At 48.7% G+C, this 19,995-nt stretch overlaps 1 protein-coding gene across 2 annotated transcripts in view; it reads left to right on the forward strand.

Annotated features, from left to right (window-relative positions):
• The first annotated feature begins 551 nt into the window (after positions 1-551).
• PLB1 (phospholipase B1) overlaps positions 552-19,995 on the forward strand; it is a 144,180-nt gene continuing 124,736 nt past the window's right edge. For both annotated transcript variants that reach the window (XM_040496388.1, XM_040496389.1), the window contains exon 1: positions 552-1,056. The gene's annotated coding sequence lies outside the window, so the exon portion shown is untranslated. The remainder of the gene's footprint in view (positions 1,057-19,995) is intronic.

Consider the following 19,995-nt stretch of genomic DNA (forward strand, 5'->3'; position numbering starts at 1 on the left):
GAGAAGGTGAGCTGGTCCCGGGGTTCGAAGGCAGGTGCTGGCCTTAACTGGCTTCAGGGCATCTTTCACCACAGGAAAGTGTTTGTTCTTCCCAGGACAAGTCGTTACAGGTCTGTCAACAATTTCCATTTCCATTCAACGAATATCTTTTGTGTGAGACTCAAAGGGGTACAAAGGAGCTCTTGCTTTAGAGGAGTTTGCTGCCAATTTGGGTGCTGAGAGAGAAACCCAAAATGTTCAGGAGCCTCACAGGAGGATGAGAGCACAGCTGGTGGGAGGGGCCTGGAAACAAGCCGTATAGTGAGCATTTCTGAGAACCTGCCAGCAGCCAGGTGCCATGCTGAGCACTTCACATAGAGAATTTCATTTTATCGTCCCCTCCTTTTATAGATTGGGAAACAGGCTCAGACGACATGAGGTAACTTGCCCAGGGACACAGAGCTGGAAAAAGGCCAAACAGAGATGAAGGTCAGATATCTCTGAGTCCAAAGTACATTCTCTTATGCATTTTGCTTGGCTGCCATGTGGGACAGATGGGTTTGAAATGAATCTGGAGGGTGAGAAGGAGCTTGTCAGATGGAGCCTTTTCAGGAGGAAAGTGCAGCCTGAGGAAAGGTGCGGAGGCAGTGTGGTACCAGAAATGTGCTCAAAGGGCATCTTTGAGGATAAGGCCAGAGGGAAGGTTTAGGTCTGCAGGGCCCTGGGCCTGGGGCTGGTGCCCCTTCCAGAGGCCACAGGAACCACTGGTGGAGGGAAGAGGCCTGATGACAAAGAAAGGAAATGAGGACAGAGGAGGGAAGAAGCAAACCAAGACTGGAGGAAGGAGAACATTCTGGAGATGTGAGCTGGAGGCAGGAAGAAAGGGGAGGAGCTGCCCCTTCATGTGGGCAGTGGAGTTTCTTAGAGACGAGCCGCCCAGAGAAGCTTGTCCTGGCCTGAAGGTGCAGCCGGCAGACCTCAGGGAGGAGCCTGCAGCCCCCACCACCTCGGGGAGGAGAGAGACAGGCCAGGAGTGGGGCCGAGGAGAAGAGGAAGAAGGGCCCGTGGATGGCCAAGGTGAGAAACGACTTTCTGTTGGGTTGGTCGGAGGGACGAAGAAGGGACAGGGTCTGGTGAGAACCACACCATCAGCACTCAGAGGGTTCCCTCAGACCCAGTCCTGCCTGTGATGTGTTGTGTCTGTGAGTCTGTGCTTCTTGGTCACAGCAGAAGTGACTCTGGGGAACAGGTTCCTACAGGATGATACCTGCTTTTGCTTGTCCTGTGTGGCATTGGATCTGCAGTGCTGGAGAACCACTGGGCCAGCACCCTTGACCCAGATGGGAGCAGCCATGCCCACACCACCCCATCTCCGGAATCCCCATCCCACACAGTCAGACCTGCCGGGCCAAGCCCTTATCTGTCCACTCCTGGCTGACCTCCATGCCTTAGCTCACACTCCTCCGGTTAGCACACTCACCTTCTTGCACACCTTTCTCTGCCTGCTCCAAGCAGCTTTCCCTTGTGGGTCTGCTGCCTGCTCTTTTGCCTGATGGCTTAGTGTGCATCTATGTAGTCCTTCCTCTCACTTAGAGTCTCTAGATTTTATTTGTTGTATATGTTCATCTTATATCCCCACAGAGATGACAAGGTCTCTGAGGACAGGGATCACATCTTACATTTTCCCGTCTCTCGCATGACACCTGAAATTGGTTCACAGAAGGAATTTCCCTTCCCCCCGACACACAGGCCCTGTGGCTCCAGGACTGTAGCCCCCAAACCGACCCAGAAGACATGGTCGAGCATGGGAGGAGAGTTGGGCGCAGAGAGGCTGAAGCATGCCTCCACCTTGATGGTTCTCTGGAACAATTCTAAGCTGTGGGGACCGTGGTGCTGATCCAACCTCCTTACTCCACTGTCGGGCAAATGGCAGTCCCTGGGTGGGGCACAGGTGCCCAGAGTCCCTCAGAAACACCACTATGACCAACAATGACCCCCTTTGGCTACAACTCAGTTTTCCAGGCCTCAGACCCCACCATCTGTAGCATTCCCCATTTTGGAAACGTCTCTCTCCCAGACCCGAACCTACTTCTCTGGCCAGTCTTTCCTTATCTCCTTTGCAGGTGTTTTTCCTCTCTATCTAGCCCTCAGAGTGCCTCAGGATGCAGTCACCTGGTTTTTTTCTCCCTCTCCCACCCCTTCCTTGGCAGACAAAGCCACCGGCCACGGGAAGGACCACTTCTGATTCTTGCAGAGCCCTGGCTCCCCGTTCTCTTCTGAGTTTCCCAGCCACCTAATTTCCTGCCTCTTGGGTGCCTCTTGCACGTGTGTCCTAAAGGCACTTCACGCTCAGTACATCCAGACCTGAATTTGTGACTTCCCTCAGCACTCTTCCCCAAACCCTGTCCCTGCCCAGTGATCCCTGCTCAGCACATCATCTGCCGTTCAGGCCCGGGGAAGGGCCCAGGCTGGACACCCAGCACCGCCTCTCCTCCCTTCTTACGCAGTTTCACCCTGAGCACCTCTTTACCCACATCTCTGCACCTCCCACCACTGCCAGCCTGCTTCAAGTCCCCTCCACCTCCCGCTCGGAGGGACTGGGCTCCCAGCTCCCTCCCTTTTCTCCCTGCCATCCATTCTCCAAAGGGCATCAGTCACCTTTTTAAAACAGTAAGCAGATCCTGTCACACACCTCGCCTCCTCCCAATCCCTTAAAACACTTTATTGGCTTCTGGTTTCTCTTAGGACAAAGGCCCAGATGCTACCAAGGCCTACCTCTCCCACCTACATCTGCCTTCGCTCTGCATTGTGGCCACCTGGCCTTTCCCTTCCTGGATTTCCCCCGAGATCCTGCCAACCACAGAGCCTTGAAACGAGCCTGGGAGAGGGCATCTGGTCACCTGTCTCCGTACTGTCATTTCACATTCATTTGTGAAACTAATGCCCCCTGCCTGCCTAGAATATAAGCTTCTTGAGGTCAGGGGCCTCACCTGGCACGTAGATGTAGCTCAGGAAATATGTGCTGACCCTTGGGCCTTACTTGGGGATAACACTCCTGGGTTCTGGTCACCATGCTATGCAGGGCAGATGCGTGTTGTTCCTGTGATAGGCAAGGTGTGAGCCGCGGGACCCAGCATCCAGGGCAGTGGAGGCAGAGTGAAGGCCTGGAGCACAAGGCTCCAGGGAGGTTCTGGTCACAGGGGAAGAAGATGATGGCATAGGGACTTGGCCTTGAATTGAGGGGAAAAAAATATTTCCTACCAGTATGAGAAAGGAAGAGGGAAAGTCTGCGTGGAGCCCTTATTACAAGGTGGGTGGCCCTTAGTTCTTTCTCTCTAAATCGTGTCACACATTGGAGACTCAGTCACATCTTCCTTCAAGACACCCGCCTACTAGGACAATTACAGGGAGCCTTGGGGCCTTTCAGAGGGTGGGGACTTACTGGCAGAAGAGGCTGAGAGGGGCTACAGGAGAGAGGCTTAGCATGGCCAGGGCAGGGAGGGGAAAGGTCTCCAGGTGCTGTTGGTGCAGAGGCCCTTGGGCTGGCCGGGTTCCTAGGCGGCACACTGCGTGGGGTCTGGTACCTGGAAGATTTGCGGGGCCGGTCCGGCGCTTTTGTGACACCCGATTTTAAACTCTTCAAATGGGACAGGGAAAAATGTTCAGATCACTCAAGCTGGGCTGCGGCATGGAGCCACAAGAGATAAAGATAAGGCCCAGGTTTGACACCTGGAGGAAGCTCAGTTCGTGTTCATGTTCGCTGAAGCGCAGGCTGCTAACCCAAGTTAGCAGGAGAAAACCCAGGGAGGACGCTTTGCTGAGCGAGCGAGCGAGCGAGCGAGCAGGGACACATGACATCAGGGGAAAGTAACTTCATTTTCTCTTCTGAGCCCCGGCAAACATTTCTCTGGATCCGTTTTTCCCTGCAGGGAAACTCAGGCAAGCACCGGTCACCGTTCTGGCTATTGTCTTGTGATAAATACCTTGCCGGTGGGATCTCCCAACTCCAAGCTCCTTTTCCTCCAAAGTGTCTCCCTCACGGCGTCAGGCAGGGGAAGTTGCAGGTGCAGAGGAAAACAAGCTAGTTCTCCCGCGTCCATCCCCTGCGTGCCTAGCACGGCGAGCCTGCTCCTGGGTGGAGGTCAGAGCGGGGAAGGGCCTGCCTGAAGGTCCGGCTGACTGCAGAGCCAGGTCCCCTTGTGGGGGAGTCTGTGGTCACTTTAGAGCGTCTCTTGTCACTGAGGCTCTTTTATATGTGGTTTCCTGACATTGGGCCAGGTCTCCTGGCCGGTCACGCAGGATCTCTGTGGCTCCGCCAGTCCTCACCTCATCCCTTCGTGGTCCTCTTCCGTGGGATCCAAAGCCTGCGCGATATTGTGATTTATAAGAAACACAGATTTAGTCTTCATCTCCGTTCCTGGCACGGGGCTCCTAAACCCCTTGGAATTCCCGAAGTGTGGCGAGGGATTAAGGGTTATCTTTTGTTATGTTAACGAGGTGAGTTTTGGAGAGCCCCTAGGTCCCCTTAGGCTGGGGGCTGGTTGCCATGGGAAACCGATCACGTGATCAGAGGGTTGGCACTTTCACTTCCCGCCGGCCGCCCCACCTCTCGGGAGAGGAGAAGGGCTGGAAACCGAGTTCAGTTACCAACGGCCAATGATTTAATCAATCGTGTCTGTATCCTGAAGCCTCCGTAAAAATGCAAAAGGATGGGGGTCTGGAGAGCTTCCAGGCTGGTGAGAACATGGCAATTTGGGGAAAGTGGTGTGCCCAGAGAGGGCAGGGAAGTTCCGCACCCTCTTCCTTCTGGCGGTTCCTCTGCTTGGTGTGGGAACGCCCCTTCCCCACACCGGGTGTCAGAAGTGTGCCATAGGCAGAATCAAGGAGACACTGGGAGAAGTGAGTTTTTCCAACATCCTGGAAACACGCCTCTTCCAGGCACCCCGCTCACACTGAGGCTTCTCAGGGGTTACATACCACTTCTTGTGTTCCTCAAATCCAGGAGACACCTGTCAAATTCTTTGAGCCCCCCTACCCCCGGGCTGGAAAGTGGGGGTGATGCACAACCCAGAGATGACTGCCCTTCCGGGAAAGCCTGGCGATGTGACCGTCAATCTCCGGAGGGCCTGGAGGTGGGGCACGGGCTGATTGATTTCAGACTCTTTCTCAAACGGCAGAGGTGGTCCCCAAGTTAGGAAGTGGCATGTTTGGCACCTGCTCAGTTATTCTTGGCTATTGGGGGCTCTGCCCAAATGTCAAGACATATGGAAGAGTCCCAGCTATCCTCCTATTCCACGAACGTCATAACAGGCAGGGATGTATAAAAAAGTTGAGGCAGGAGGTAAGGAAAGTAGAGTCCGGAGCAAGAGGCACAAGCTCTTTCTCTCTCTCTACTCCTCCTCCCACTCACTCTCACACTCTCTCTTTCTCTCCAAATAAATACATAAACTTAAAACAAGATCAATAAATGGGGCACCTGGGTGGCTCAATCGGTTGAGCATACGACTTCGGCTCAGGTCATGATCTCTCGGTGAGTTCCAGCGCCCCCCGCCTCACCCCCTCACCACCACTCGCCCCTCGGGCTCTGTGCTAACAGCTCAGAGTCTGGAGCCTGCTTCAGATTCTGTGTCTTCCTCTCTCTCTGCCCCTTCCCTGTTTATGTGCTTTCTTTCTCTCTCTCTCTCTCTTTCACTTTCTCTCTCTCTCAAAACTAAACATATAAATAAATAAATAAATAAATAAATAAATAAATAAATAAATAAATAAATAAAAGATTGAGAGAAATGTGTGGGTTATAGTCTCATCACAGATCATCAGGAACATGGTGGGATGAACCACTGGCCTTTGTGGGCCCTCGATGGTCCCCGAGCCTCATTCCTCACCAGTGTGGGTGACAGCATTCAAGAGTGGAGTGCCTCAGCCTCCGCCATGGAGATGCCCCTGAGATCCAGATGACCAGGGCGAGGCTGAGCCGGGGGCTTCGCAGGGACCTGTCCTGGGATGTGGACAGTGTGTTAGCTGTAGGTGTTCCTCAGGCAAAATGGAATGGCCACGCACGTTTCCAGAAAATCCAGAACTGCTGGCCACTGGCGTGCTTTGGAGCATCAGACCTGTCTCAGGTAGGGAAAGTCCTTCAGGCGCAAAATATTCACTCTTTTAGAGGAGATATAGTCCGTTAATTGACTAGTAAGAAAGAAACACTCTCAGGGCGCCTGGATGGCTCAGTCAGCTAAGCGTCCGACTTCAGCTCAGATCATGATCTCTCTCACAGTCCATGAGTTCGAGCCCCGTGTTTGGATTCTGTGTCTCCCTCTCTCTCTGCCCTTCCCCTGCTCATGCTCTGTCTCTCTCTATAATAAACATAAAAAAATTTTTTTAATCAATAAAAATAAAATAAAAATTTTAAAAAGATAAATAAAACTGTAATGATAAAGATAATGACCCCTTGGACCACCAAGCCTCATGTAGTACTGATATAACTTGGTATGACTTTTAAAATATCCTTATAGGCCTTTTCCTCTGTATTTAATACATATCCACACTCACATACATGAGCGTATATGGTTTCCCATAGGAAAACCATATCGTATTTTGTTGGTTATTTTTGTTTATTCTTTTTAGAAGAAAGATCTCTCACTGTACATACCTTTGGGCTCCTCACTTTCTTCACTCAACATTATACCTTGAAAACCTCGGTTGGTAGGTGTGGGTCACCCCATCCTTTCCATTGCTCTGTCGTATTCGGTAGTGTGGCCGTACCATACCTTTTTCAGCCGTGCCCTTACTGATGGACGATTTTAAATTTCCAGTACTTTCACAAGGGACACATTGTTGAAAAGACCAGAATGCTGCAGGATCTACCTGGCAGGTGTCAGTACTCAAGAGGGCCTAGGGACAATCGAGGCAGTGAGGACAGCTCGCATTAGCTGTCAGGATCCCTGGGTTTGACCACAGTCATGTCTCTGAGCAAACCCACCTCCTCCCTCCTTTCTGTTTCCCCTTGTCAAAAACAAAAGGGGTGAGAAGCCAGTAGTTCTCAACTCTGGTTGCTCAGCTGAATCACCTCCTCAATAAGACAAACAAAAGATAGACAACAATGAAAACAGGGCCTGGGCCCCACTCCTAGGTCTTCTGATTCCATCGGTCTGGGACAGGGCTCTTCCACTTGTTTATTTATTATTTCAGGAGGGGGGTGGGGTGCATTTGTGGGGGCGTGCCTGCGAGGGGGAAGGGCAGAGAGAGAGAAAGAATCCCAGGCAGGCTCTGAACTGTCAGCATGGGCCCGACTTGACCCACGAATCACTTGACCCACGAATCATGGGTTCATGACCTGAGCCGGAATCGAGAGTCAGAGGCTTAACCAACTGAGCCACCCACACACACCCTCCCCCATCTGTCATTTTTTTTTTTTAAAGAGCCCCGGGACATTCCGATAGGGAGCAATGTTTGAGAACCATTGTTCTCAACTGCAGTGTGCGCACAAAACTGATCCAGGCTGTCTGGGCCAGCCTGCAATTCCACCTTTCTAACAAGCCCCCAGGTGGCTCCACTGTTGCTAGCCTGTGTTTTGAGTAGTAGCTCCTCACGTTCTCTTTCAATTCTTTAAAAAAAAAAAAAAGTTTTTTTACATTGATTTATTTTTGAGAGACAGAACACAAGTGGGGGAGGAGCAGAGAGAGGAGGAGACACAGAATCCAAGGTAGGCTCCAGGGTCTGAGCTGTCAGCACAGAGCCCAACACGGGGCTCAAACTCACGAACCATGAGATCATGACCTGAGCCGAAGTCAGACGCTTAATCGACTGAGCCACCCAGGCACCCCTTGTTGTCTTTCAATTCTAATGTCCCTTTTGACCCCCCTATTTCCATGCTAACCTTCAGCCAACTAGTGCTCAACTGAGGTCGGTCTGAGAGGGTGCCTGGAAACTCAGGTGCAAAGCAGCCTGGTGCACCAGGGCCGTGCAGGGCCGCTGGGGAGGTCCGGAGGCATCGTCCCAGCCCAGAGTGCCTTGAGCCCAGATGCCAGCAGGCAGAGGGCTGGCCGGGCCTCTGAGGTTCAGCCTCAGAGCAGGCGCTCCTGTGTAATTTCGTAATTTCAGCAACAGTTGGCTCAGGGTGATTCCAACGGGAGGCTGCAGTTTCCACATCTGCCTCCAGACCTTTTCCAGGTTTGAGCCAAGCCTTGAGGAATTTAGGGCAGGAAGCTGTCACCTGGGAACATGCCTGCCTCTAGGCAACTGAATTAGATCGGAGGAAGGGCATTTCCTCTAACAAGACAAGGTAGATAAGCTCAGTCTTTTTTCTTTTTTCCAGTGTCCCTGCTGTTTACAGTATTTACAGGCATCTTGATCGACGCGGGGGCCCCCGGGCTTAATTAGAATTAGCACCTAATTGTTTTATCTGCAAAGTCACGCATTTTTAAAATTACGTTTTATGTTGTTTCTATTCCAAAGTCCTTTTACTTATTTTTTAATTTTTTATTACTTTTTATGAATATAATTTGTCAAAGTGGCTTATGTACGACACCCACTGCTCATCCCAACAAGTGCCCTCCTCAGTGCCCATCACCCATTTTCCCTCTCCCCCTCCATCCACTCTTAGTTTGTTCTCTGTATTTAATAGTCTCTTGTGGTTTGCCTCCCTCCCTCCCTCCGTGTTTGTATCTATTTTTTCCCATTTCCTTCCCCCTTTTAAAATATTCAGCTGTGTGTTTTAATTTAGACAGGGGGGCTATCGCCCAGTCTGCTTTTGTTTGCAAACCAGGTCTCTGATTTCAGGTTTAATCTATTTACAGAATAAGATGAGAGGACGCGGCTCTGAAAGGGACTCCTGAACCTTGTTGAAAGGTCATTTCATGTCTCTAAAATCTCCTTTCGATTCATTTTTTTCTCTGCTTAGAAGACCAAATTGCGACCCGATAATTTTTATGTTATTTAATTTTTTAAATAGACTTTATTTTGTAAAGCAGGTTTAGGTTCACAGCAAAACTGAGAGGAAACAGTTTCCCTTCCCCCCTACCCCACCCTCACACAAGGCTCCCTTACCATCAACATCCCCCACCAGAGTGATACATCTGTTCCAGTCCAAGAGCCTGCACAGACACATCACAATCACCCCGAGTCCACAATTTTCATTAGGACTCACTCTTGGTGTACATTCTTGGGTTTTGACAGGTGGATAATGACATGTATCCACCATTATAGTAGCACTGCCCTAAAAACCCTCTGTGTTCTGCCTATTCATCCCTCCCTCCCCCCCTCCCCCAGCAACCACTGATCTTTTTACTGTATCCATAGTTTTGCCTTTTCCAGAATGTCATGCAGTTGTAATCATACAGCTCACGGCCTTTTCAGATTGGCTTCTTTCACTTCGTGATGCACATTTGAGTTTCCTCTATGTCTTTTCCTGGCTCGCGAGCTTCTTTGTTTTTAGCGCTGTATGATATTCCAGTGTCTGGATGGACCACAATTTATTTCTCCATCCACCTACTGAAGGACATCTTGATTGCTTCCAAGTTTTAGCAGTTATGAATAAAGCTGCTATAAACAACCACGTACAGATTTTTGTGTGGACTTAAGTTTTCAACTCTTGTGGGTAAATATCAAGGGGTGTGATTGCAGGTATGTCTGGTAAGAATATGTTCAGTTTTGCAAGAAACTGTCTTCCAAGTGGCTGCGCCATTTTGCATTTCCACTGGCAACGTAGGAGACTTGCTGCTGTTCTACCTCATCACCAGCATTTGTTGTTGTCAGTGTCCTGGATCTTGGCCGTTCTGATACGTGTGTAGTTTTAATTTTCGTTTCCTTAATAACATGAGGGTGAGCATCTTTTCATATGCTTATTTGCCATCCATGTATTTTCTTTGGTGAGGTATCTGCTCAGATCTTTTGCCCATTTTTTGATCAGGTTGTTCATTTTCCTACTGCTGAGTTTTACGAGTTCTTTATATATTTTGGATAATGGTCCCATACCAAACATGTCTTTTGTAAATATTTTCTCCCTGACTCTGGCTTGTCTTCTCCTGCTCTTGATTTCAGATCTATTTTTACAGGGAAGGTCCCAGAAGTTGCCTTTAGTAAACTCCGACCTATTTTCTGGGCCCCCCTGAGGCTTGCTGGTTTCATGTGCCTGTGGGATCCCTCAAGTTTGACCCTGGATCAGTCTATTCAGCTTTTCTCATTGATAATTTAGCATTTGATCTCCGTACCAACATGTCAATTCATTAGCAGAGATTTGGAAGTCCTGGATTATAAGGTCCCTGGCAGATTCTGAATTCTTCAGTAAAGAGGTGTCTCTCTTAATCAGGATTTGGGGACATTTCAGACAATAGCTCTTAGTTCTGCTGAGACCAGGGTTTAAACTCTATGGTTAAAGGCAGTTGTGACTCTCAATTAGGATGAGATTTTTTTTTTTTTAATTTTTTTTTCAACGTTTATTTATTTTTGGGACAGAGAGAGAGCATGAACGGGGGAGGGGCAGAGAGAGAGGGAGACACAGAATCGGAAACAGGCTCCAGGCTCTGAGCCATCAGCCCAGAGCCCGACGCGGGGCTCGAACTCACGGACCGCGAGATCGTGACCTGGCTGAAGTCGGACGCTTAACCGACTGCGCCACCCAGGCGCCCCTAGGATGAGATTTTTAAAGGAAACTAATGTTTTGGAGTGTCGGGGGGCTTGTTAAGAAATGGCAAGGGATCCAGGCAAGAGGATGGAAGAGGTGGAGGGGATTGAGGTCAGAACCATGTGGAAGTGGAGGGGAGGGTATGTTAAAGAGTAGGAGGTGCTAGAAGGTGGGGGTTTAATGAGGGAGGCAGTTTTATCCCAGAAAGCTTTATACTTGGTCATCAAGTTCCTTCTTTAGACTTGAAAGAAAAAATTCTTTACAGAACCGGCATTTTAGTATTCTGTTTAGAAACATCAGGGTGCCAATCATAAAAGGGTGCTCATTGGGACTGAGGAATTTTATTCTGCTTTTGTTCTAAGGCACCTCTCAAATGAGCAGTTCTACTTAAATTAAGTGTTCCTCCAAGTGTCCATTGCAGGACCAAATAATCTTTGGTGGAGTTCTGCCATTGGGAGAAGCATAGGGGTTATAGCAGGAATGGGGGCACCTGTAAGAAGCAGTTTTTCCCAGAGAGGGACACGGGTTAGATAGAGAAAATTCTCAGTGACTGTCAGGTGAAAGTTACAGTCAGTAGAAACTGTTCATACAACCTGTGTCTTGGGCCACTAACCTAATGGACCAGAGAGCTGGTAAGACATCATTTCTGGAGAGGGAGAACGCCCTCTCTGAGTCAAAGCCAAGCTCTCAGGACAAATGGCCAGGATGAGAGGACACCCTCATCCGGTTTTACTGGTGACCTACAGCATAGTTTGTCCTCAGAGCCTGCCGGCCTGGGGAGAACAGTCAGGTCTCCAGTCTGTGAGGCGGCTTCAACAGCCAGCTTATAGGAACGGTGCCCGTGTTCCACTCTGTGATTCTCCTCCTCCTGACGAAGCAACACTTAAGGACATAGGACCAAACAAAGGGACGGGCAGAAGCAAGTCACCAAGGACACAACCCTCAAAGGGAACATTAACCAAACATAAACACCCAGGATTTGACAAATGAATGAAACAATCAAGGAGCTCAATGGCAACAGAGCGGACTTGAGGTCCAGTGCAGACCTCAGTGTCCATGGGCGGTGAGGTACAGAGGCCTCGGTGAGCACCACACCTGGCCAAGGGCCAAGGGCCCCAGCAACAAGCAGGTCAGCCTATATCTGAGCCGCAGCACCAAGATCACAGCCAAAATTCAAACAGGACCAGAGATAAAATTAGCCAAGGCTGTTTATTTATAAACTCACAGCCACAAGGGGACCATCTGTAATCACTTACATTTCAGCAGGGGTTCAAAGGTATCAGAAAGGAGAGTAAGTTTTAGAGAGGGAAAAAAAAAAAAAAGGAAATACTGACAGTCACTGACTGACAAGCACACAGTTTATTAGTGTGTGTTAGTGGGGGGAGGGGGCGATTTTTGGAAACGGGAGGTTTTAATCGACTTTCAAGTACATTTGGCAGTCCTTGATTGGTTTGCTATCCATAATTTATAAGACTTGACGTTTGTTTGTTTGTTTGTTTGTTTGTTTGTTTTAGGAGGACTATTTTAAGAGATTTCTTAACTCTTAAGGTGCATAGGAGGATATCTGGGCCAAGCAGAGGCCAAGCAGGGCCCCCTTCCTTTACAGCAATGTGTTGTTCTTGGTCCCAAGAGTGCAGTTCTTGAGAAAGTTTCCTACTGTGTCCAAAGCCATTATGTTAAGGACCATGCAGGTTACAAAGAGAATGAAGCATGGGCGATACCCTCTCCAGCAAAAGAGACAGCTCTATCTGGCCAGTTTGGGGATACCAGACAAGAAGAAGTAAGTGGTGTAGCAGAGCTTCAGAGAGGGCAGGAGTGGTTCACCTACTATGAGGTAGGACTTGATTCTGTTCACTGGGGGCCCTGGAGGAGTGACTGGAGCAAGGCTGGACATTGTCATCCATGCAGCAATTGATGAGCACCTGCTGGTGTCAGGCCCTGTGCTAAATGCTGGGGACACAGCAGGGAACCATTTGGTTCTTACCATCTTAGAGCTCATGGTTCGACAGACAGGATAGACTTAGCACACTTGTAATTGCTTGTTCAGAGTATTGGAGGACAAGCACGGGAGGCCAGGGGAGCATGAGACAGGGTCTTACATTGGCTGGGTTTGAGAAAGTGTTTTGGGAAGAAATATTTACACTGAGCCTGGAAGGAGAGTCAGTGAGGTCGAGAAATGGGAAGGAGGTTGGCCTGGCCTGAGTTCCAAGCAGAGAGAAGAGCCTGTGTTAAGGCTCTGAGGTGGCAGAAAGAATAACATGTTCAGGGAAGTGAAAGGAGCCCAGTGGGCATGGGGTCAGGGAAGAAGGGGGGAGTGGGGCATGAGGCTAGAGAGGAGAAGGAAATCAGGGCCTTCTAAACCATACCAAGATGGTTGGACTTTGTCCAAAGGGCTGTGGGATGCTATTGAGGGTTTATGCAAGGGTGTGACAATGGGCTCACACTTTGAAAAGATCATCAGGTTTCTGGGGGGTGGGCAAATAAAGAGTAGACTTAGGAACAGCTCTTGTAGCCACTCTGGGGAGCAGAGATGGTGGCCTGGGTCCAGGTTGGGGCAGTGAAGATGGAGAATGGTAAATGGGTTCACGAGGTGATTTGGGATATACAATTAATGGGACTCAGCAATTGATGATCTGTTGAGGCTAAGGGGAAAGAGTTTTCACGGATTGTTCTTGGGTCTGTCTACAACCACTATAGCCCTTTCCTTTAGGGGTGCAGATGTGTGAAGGAGGATCGTACATTCAGTTCTCAACTCTTTGAGTTTGAGGTGCCTATGAAGCATCAAAGTGGAGATGTTGAGTCATTGAACGAGTTTACAGGGTTTGAAGGTTAGAACAGAGGGCTGGCTGGAAATTGAAGTGTAGGAATCAGTGCATCGATTTTTAATGAAGCCATGGGGGTGTAGGTATGTGAGATCACCTTGAGAGACAGAGACAGGGGGGTCCATGCCAGAGATCTGAGGAACTCCAGCAGCAGAGGAGGAGCTGGGGATGGAGACTGAGAAGGTATACCTGGGAAGAAGAAACCTGGAAACTAGACACATGGAGACCAAGGGCAGTTATCTGAGAATAGGGGTAGAGGTCAGCTGCCAAATGTCACTAAGATGTCAAGTAAGATGAAATCTGAGGACCTCACTATCCATTGGATTGAACAAATTGTTGACTATAGAACATTTCTGATAAAGTGGTGGGAGCAGACACCACACCTACTGAAGTGGGGGTGGAGATGAGTGCAAGGTATTTTGAAAGGTCACTTCAGGGCTGGGGTGGGTGGAGGATTGGGGTGGCCAGGCTCTGGGGATTGGTGCCAGAAGAGATGTTAAATTTCAAAAGTTTGGAGCTTCATTCTGGTTCACAAAACATGGATCTCAATGTCAACAGAGGGGAAGAATTGGAAACTTGGCTCGAGGTGGCTCCCAGAAGCAAAGAAGAAATGAGTGGGAGTGGAAGGAGACATCCGGGATTCCCACAGAGACCATGCCAAGATCCCAGCTGCCCTCTGAAAAGCCTGAGATCAAGGCCCATATCCCTGCATGTTCCTGGTCACACATGCACCTAGAAGGCCTCCCAAGGTTGATGGAGGAACAAAATGAAAGAAACAAAAATAAAGAAGTATCTCAGGTTAAGAGAACTGGCTTTTGGAGCAGAAAAAAACAGTATTAAAAATTTATACTTGGCTTCACCACCTGCTCTCTGTGTGATCTGGGACAAGTTTCTAAACATTTTTGTGGATTATAAGATAGAGTCTCTTTTCAGGAATGTTATAGTATGAAAATGTGTGTGGGTTAGAACGGAGAAAATATGGAATTTGAAAATTCTTTTTCCTCATGCTTTCTCTTTTGAGTGCTAACCCTCCAGTTATGAACAAGGCCCTTCCTGAACCCAAGAAGAAAGGAACAATAGGCTGGCTTGCTTCAGCAATGCCCAGAGGCAGAGGCACAGGCATTCCCTCAGGACGGAGCAGTTGGGAAACAACCCGAGGTGTCTACTGAACCAGCCTAACTATCCTGAAGGCCAGAGCTCAGCACAGATTCCACGGTGCCCCCCGCCTCCCGGCCCAGCCCAGTTGGATCACCTGCCTGAGGGCTGTGGGACAGAAGGCCAGTCTTACCCTCTCCCCTCCCATAGTCCTCTCCCTAGGTGGTGCCATCAAAGGCAAACAGTGGGCCTACCCAGGGAGCTGGCAAGTAAGCACACCTGTGCATCATCATCATTATCAAAGCTATTAACACCATGTGCAGCGTGGGTGTGGGGGCTGATAGCCTAGCCTGGTAGCAAGCAGGTGATGCCATGTCACAGCAATCCTTTGCCCACAGCCAAAGGCCCAGAGGCCCCATTCCATAGTGGCAGTATGAATGGAGGGATGTCCCTAGCTGGTAAGCTACCCTGGCAGGTGGTAGAGAGGCTGTCTTCCTTCTCTGGACCCCTAGTTCAGGAGAAGCCTTCCAAAGCAGGGGGTCTGTTCTGAACACAGGTCAGGGAGGCATGTCAGGGTTGGCGCATGATGGTTGGGATGGTAGGAGCCAGAAGCTTCCTAGCATGGTCTGAAACATGTGACATTTCCAGAAAAGTCTGGGGGACTTCGGTTGCTCCCTTTGGATTTAAAGAACAGATCACATTTCTCATGGACAGGGTTCAAAGGGAATTGACTAATGGAAAAATTAGCCACATAGCAGAAGTTCCCTGGGATCCTGCTGGTTGGTAGAGTGCTCCACCAGCTCTACCATGTGGGGTCTCAGCTCTAAAAGATCCAGGGAAGAGCTTCTCCTGTGTGCCAATGTCTACTGGCCACATTGGCCATCCTGTCTCCATGGAATCTTCATTCCCAGAATGGAGATGCAGACCCTGAGCCTTATGTGGTATCTGCTGGTGTGAGGTCTATGCCAAGTCCCTTTGGCTTGAACTTGGCCATTGCTGGGCTGTGGTGAAGAGGGCAAGCTATCCTTAGTAGCTGAGCAACCTTGGGCAAGTTACTAATCCTCTCTGGGTTTTTAGTCTCTTACCTGTAAAATCAAACTAGAAATTCCATTGCTGCAAGTGGTCAGGGTGATTCAGCTCTACATGATGAATGGGAAAGAGCACAGGCTTGAATCAGGGAATCCAAAACCTAGCTCAGTCCCCTTGTCACAGACTGGCCCTGCCTCTTTCTTTGCCTCAGTTTCCTCCTTGCAATGGGAGTGGCAGGGACTGACTAGGTGGCTATTAAGGTCCATGTGCCTGATGACCAGTTCTGACCTCATTCATCCCTGTCGCTTCCCTGCCTCTGGATGGGATTCTCCCCAGGAAGGGAGAGGAGATCATAGCTGGGCTGGGATCCACCAGCTGGGATGGGGCAGAGCATGCCTTTTTGGTTCTCTGGTCCTCTGGAGGTGATACCAAGGAGGACAATGCCTCTGGTGCTTCCACCAAGAGAAGCCACTTTTCCTCCACAGAATAGTGAGTGCCCTGGGCCCTGGCTGGGTGGTAGTCAGGCCAGATGATCTGCTCAGACTCATCTCCCAGGAGGGAATGGTCACACTGCCAGACTCCCCTGCCAAACTGGGTGCATGAGTCATAGGTTGCCCTCCACCAGTGCAGACTGAAGAGCCTTTCCTGGGCTTCTCTCCAGAAGGGGCATTTAAGGCCATTTTACCAGGAGCATCTCTCAGTCATGAAGAGAGAAACTAACAGATATGCAGGTAGAAGACTTGGATCAGAAACTCCATTTTACAGCTTACTACTAGTTGAGTGAACTTAGTTGAGACTTTTAACCCCCTGAGGAATATAGCTAGTATTAAATAAAGATGACATTTATGAGTTCAATTAGCAAGATGCCTGACACCTAGTAGGTGCTCACCAAATGCTATTTAAGTCTTCACCCAGAGGTAGGTGCACTAAGAGGTACAGATGGGCAAAGACATTGATCCCTCTAGCCTTCAGGCCCACCAGGGGCAGGGCTTGGGGCTGTCCCAGACCCCCAGCTGATCATCTCAGGCCACAAATTGTCCTGTCTGCTCATCCTGTGTGCCGTGCAAATATCACCACCATTTGTGTGCTGAGAGGCATGAAGTTGGGAAAGCACTGGTGGGGGGGCCAAGAGTCTGGAGATGGTGGAAGGGAGAGGAGAAAGAGGGACCAATAGGCAGTATGGCTGTGATTTAGATGTCAGAGCTCAGGCTGTGGGGACCTCATACTCACCATCTGTGAATGGTAGTCAGCCAGGGATGGTACCATTTCTGCAGTAATGGCTGGGAGAGTATCCTGTATGCTTGAGGTAGACAGCTCGTCTTACCCTTTCCCCACCCATGGTCCCATTCTTCACAGTGCATAACAGATAATGGACTTTATGTTGTCAAACTCACCGATCAGGAAACCAAGACATGAAGAAGAGGAAATGGTTGTACATGATAATGGGTAATATGATTGATCTGCAAATTTAGCTCATATATCCTGGTGCTCAGTGACTGGGCCTCTCCAGGCACCAGAATCTGGCCCTTTCTCCATTCTCTGACTGCTGAGAGATAAGTCCCAGTCCCCCCATAACCCACTGCTATGGGTTTCCTATGGGTTTCCTCTCTAGAGAGGCCACCAGGTCAGTCTGAGTTTGTCAGATATCAGGCTATGCCCTGTGGACCTTTGGCTTATCTGCAGCAGCAGAGATGGAGCCTTCTTCAGCCCTCAGTGCTGGGCACCAGGTAGCCCTGGCTCTGCACATTGGAATTCATCAGTGAGCTTTAAAAATGACCAAGTCCTGGGGTGCCTGGGTGGCTCAGTCAGTTAAGTGTCTAACTTCAGCTCAGGTCATGATCCACAGTTCATGGGCTCAAGCCCCACATTGGGCTGTGTGCTGACATCTCAGAGCCAGGAGCCTGCTTCGGATTCTTTGTCTCCCTCTTTCTCTGCCCCTCCCTGGCTCACACTGTCTCTTTCTCTCTCTCAAAAATAAACATTAAAAAAAAATTTTTTTAAATGACCAAGTTCTACTGTAGACCAATTAATTCTGAATGTCAGTAGGTGAAGCACAGGGACAGGTATTTTTCTTATCTCCCAGGCGATTCCAATCTGCATCCAGGATTGAGACCATTATGTAGGAGAATAACAGCATGACCTTAGGGAAGAGCCATGAGCTGTGAGCCTCCATGTTGCTTTTCTGTTTTTTTTTTTCCCATCATGCTTCATGGTATTCGGGCCACATGCCTCTCTTTTTCCTGTTTTCTATCCTAAAACATGATTTTTACCCCTTTCATCTTACCTATTCTATTTTGTTGAGCTGATATTTAAAAAAAAGTTTTTTTTAATGTTTATTTCTGAGACAGAGACAGAGCATGAGTGGGGGAGGGGCAGAGAGAGAGGGAGACACAGAATCCAAAGCAGGATCCAGGCTCTGAACTGTCAGCATGGAGCCTGACGCAGGTCTCGAACTCACAAACTGTGAGATCATGACCTGAGCCGAAGTTAGACGCTCGACCAACTAAGCCACCCAGGCGCCCCAAATTGAGCTGTAGTTTTAGTAGTTACAGTAGTTTTAGTGTCTTTCCTTTTATTCTGCTTTTCATTTATTTATTTATTCATCCAACATCTAGAGAATGCCTGCTACCACAGGCAATGTACTAGCTTCTGGGATATAGCAAAGAACAAGAAAGCCAGGTCTCATGGTGTGTACATTCTACTGGGATTTGCCCTGTTGTTCTTTTTTTATTAACAAGGCTGGGATATTTGAAAATGGTATTTTGTTTAAGACATACATCATTCGTCCCTTCTCCATTTTCTCTCTTACTTTTTAGTCCTTAATTAAACTTCTTATTTGATTATAAGCAAAGCTTCTGTCCAAAGGAAGCTAAATAAATTCAGTTACTTGCACTGGACAATGTTTTGCGTGTGTGTATGCACAAGTCTTGCGTTGTGTATACGTAGGAATGCTGGAATCTGGATGACATTTGCGATTGGAGATTCCTAAGCCTCCTTGTACTTCTGTGACTGGGAAGGGTTTTGGAGAAGACAGGCTTGGTTAAACCAGTTGTCTTTTTGCCTCTGAAGAATACTCAACCAATGAACGAAGATTTGGTGAGGGCCTCTTAGGCACAGGACATTGAGCTAGGTACTCTGGTAGCATGGGGTTCTACAGGTGCCAAATGGCAAGAAGAGAAAGGCCCAGCCTCTCCTTCAAGAAGCCCATCAGGGACATAGGACTATTTCCACACAGAAGGAGTGAGTGATGGAAGACCATCGTGGTGAGGACAAGTAGGTACTTCAGAAAAGTCACAGGGGAAGACAATTCTCAGGGCATTATTGGCACTGGTGCAGTTTATTCTGAGACAGATAGTTCCACTCATTCCCACAGTTCTGGTGTGGACCTTCCCCTTCAAGCTGTGGGTCTTCCCTAAAATAGGTACCAATGGGAACTTGTCCCATCCCAGATGACAGGCTGTGGACACATATTTCCATCACATTGGCAGAGCTCACCCCCAGGAGCCAGGGACTCAGGTTTTCCTTTTTGAAAAAAGAGGACAATTTCCCTGTCTTCTCACAACTGCTAATAAGTTTGATTTGTACTTTCTTCCCAAGGCCCAGAGCCAATCACAGGCATTGTTTCTAGCTGTTAGCACAGGGAATTTGGTGTAGGTGCATCTTTAACCAGAGGGAAGAACAAACCTGTTTTATTTCTTGAAGCCTAGGGATTTGTTTGTGAAACTGATCTACTGATGGCTGAGGGAGTGGTTTTCAATTTCTTTTTTAATGACCCATATTAAGAAATACATATTGCATCACCGCCTGTGACTGAAACAAGTTTCCCAAAACATTACTTACCCTTACTGTATGCAATGTACTCAGATATTTTATATTCCATTTAATTTTTTTAAATGGATTGATCATGCACCAAATTAAATTCATGGGATAATCATGGGTTGTAACCCCAGTTTGAAAAACATTCTTTCGCAGCCAGTGCTGCTTTGATCCGCATGGGCCCTGCGGCGGAGGCTTGGTCTAGCACCCCCTTGTGGATTTCCGGACAACAGCAAACACTCAGCTTTTCCAATCCCTGAGATGTCTTCTGAGGGAGGCTTGGACTGCCTTTGCTGGAAGATTTGAATCCATGGGCCTGTGCCTTTCCCAAAAGGAACATCTGCTAATTGTTGCTAAAATTTCAAATGGAGCATCTTCCCTCCTCTAGGATATGTCATCTTAGGACATTGTAGCAGCAAAACTCAGAGAAGAAAATTGTATTAAAGAGTGATGGAGCTTGTCTCTGGCTTTTGACAAGTACTGCCCCCCTAGTTTTCATAGCTGCTAATAGATGATCAGTGGTAATTAAGCTAATGCATGTGAAGAGTGCCAACGGTGCCTGGTAAGAGTGTCCAAGAGATGTTACTCCCCCACTGCCTCATAACTGATGAGGATTCCTTAATGTGTTGACAGGAC

This window comes from Herpailurus yagouaroundi, unplaced genomic scaffold, assembly GCF_014898765.1.
Source record: "Herpailurus yagouaroundi ecotype Mexico unplaced genomic scaffold, PumYag 188, whole genome shotgun sequence".
Taxonomy (NCBI): Eukaryota; Metazoa; Chordata; class Mammalia; order Carnivora; family Felidae; genus Herpailurus; species Herpailurus yagouaroundi.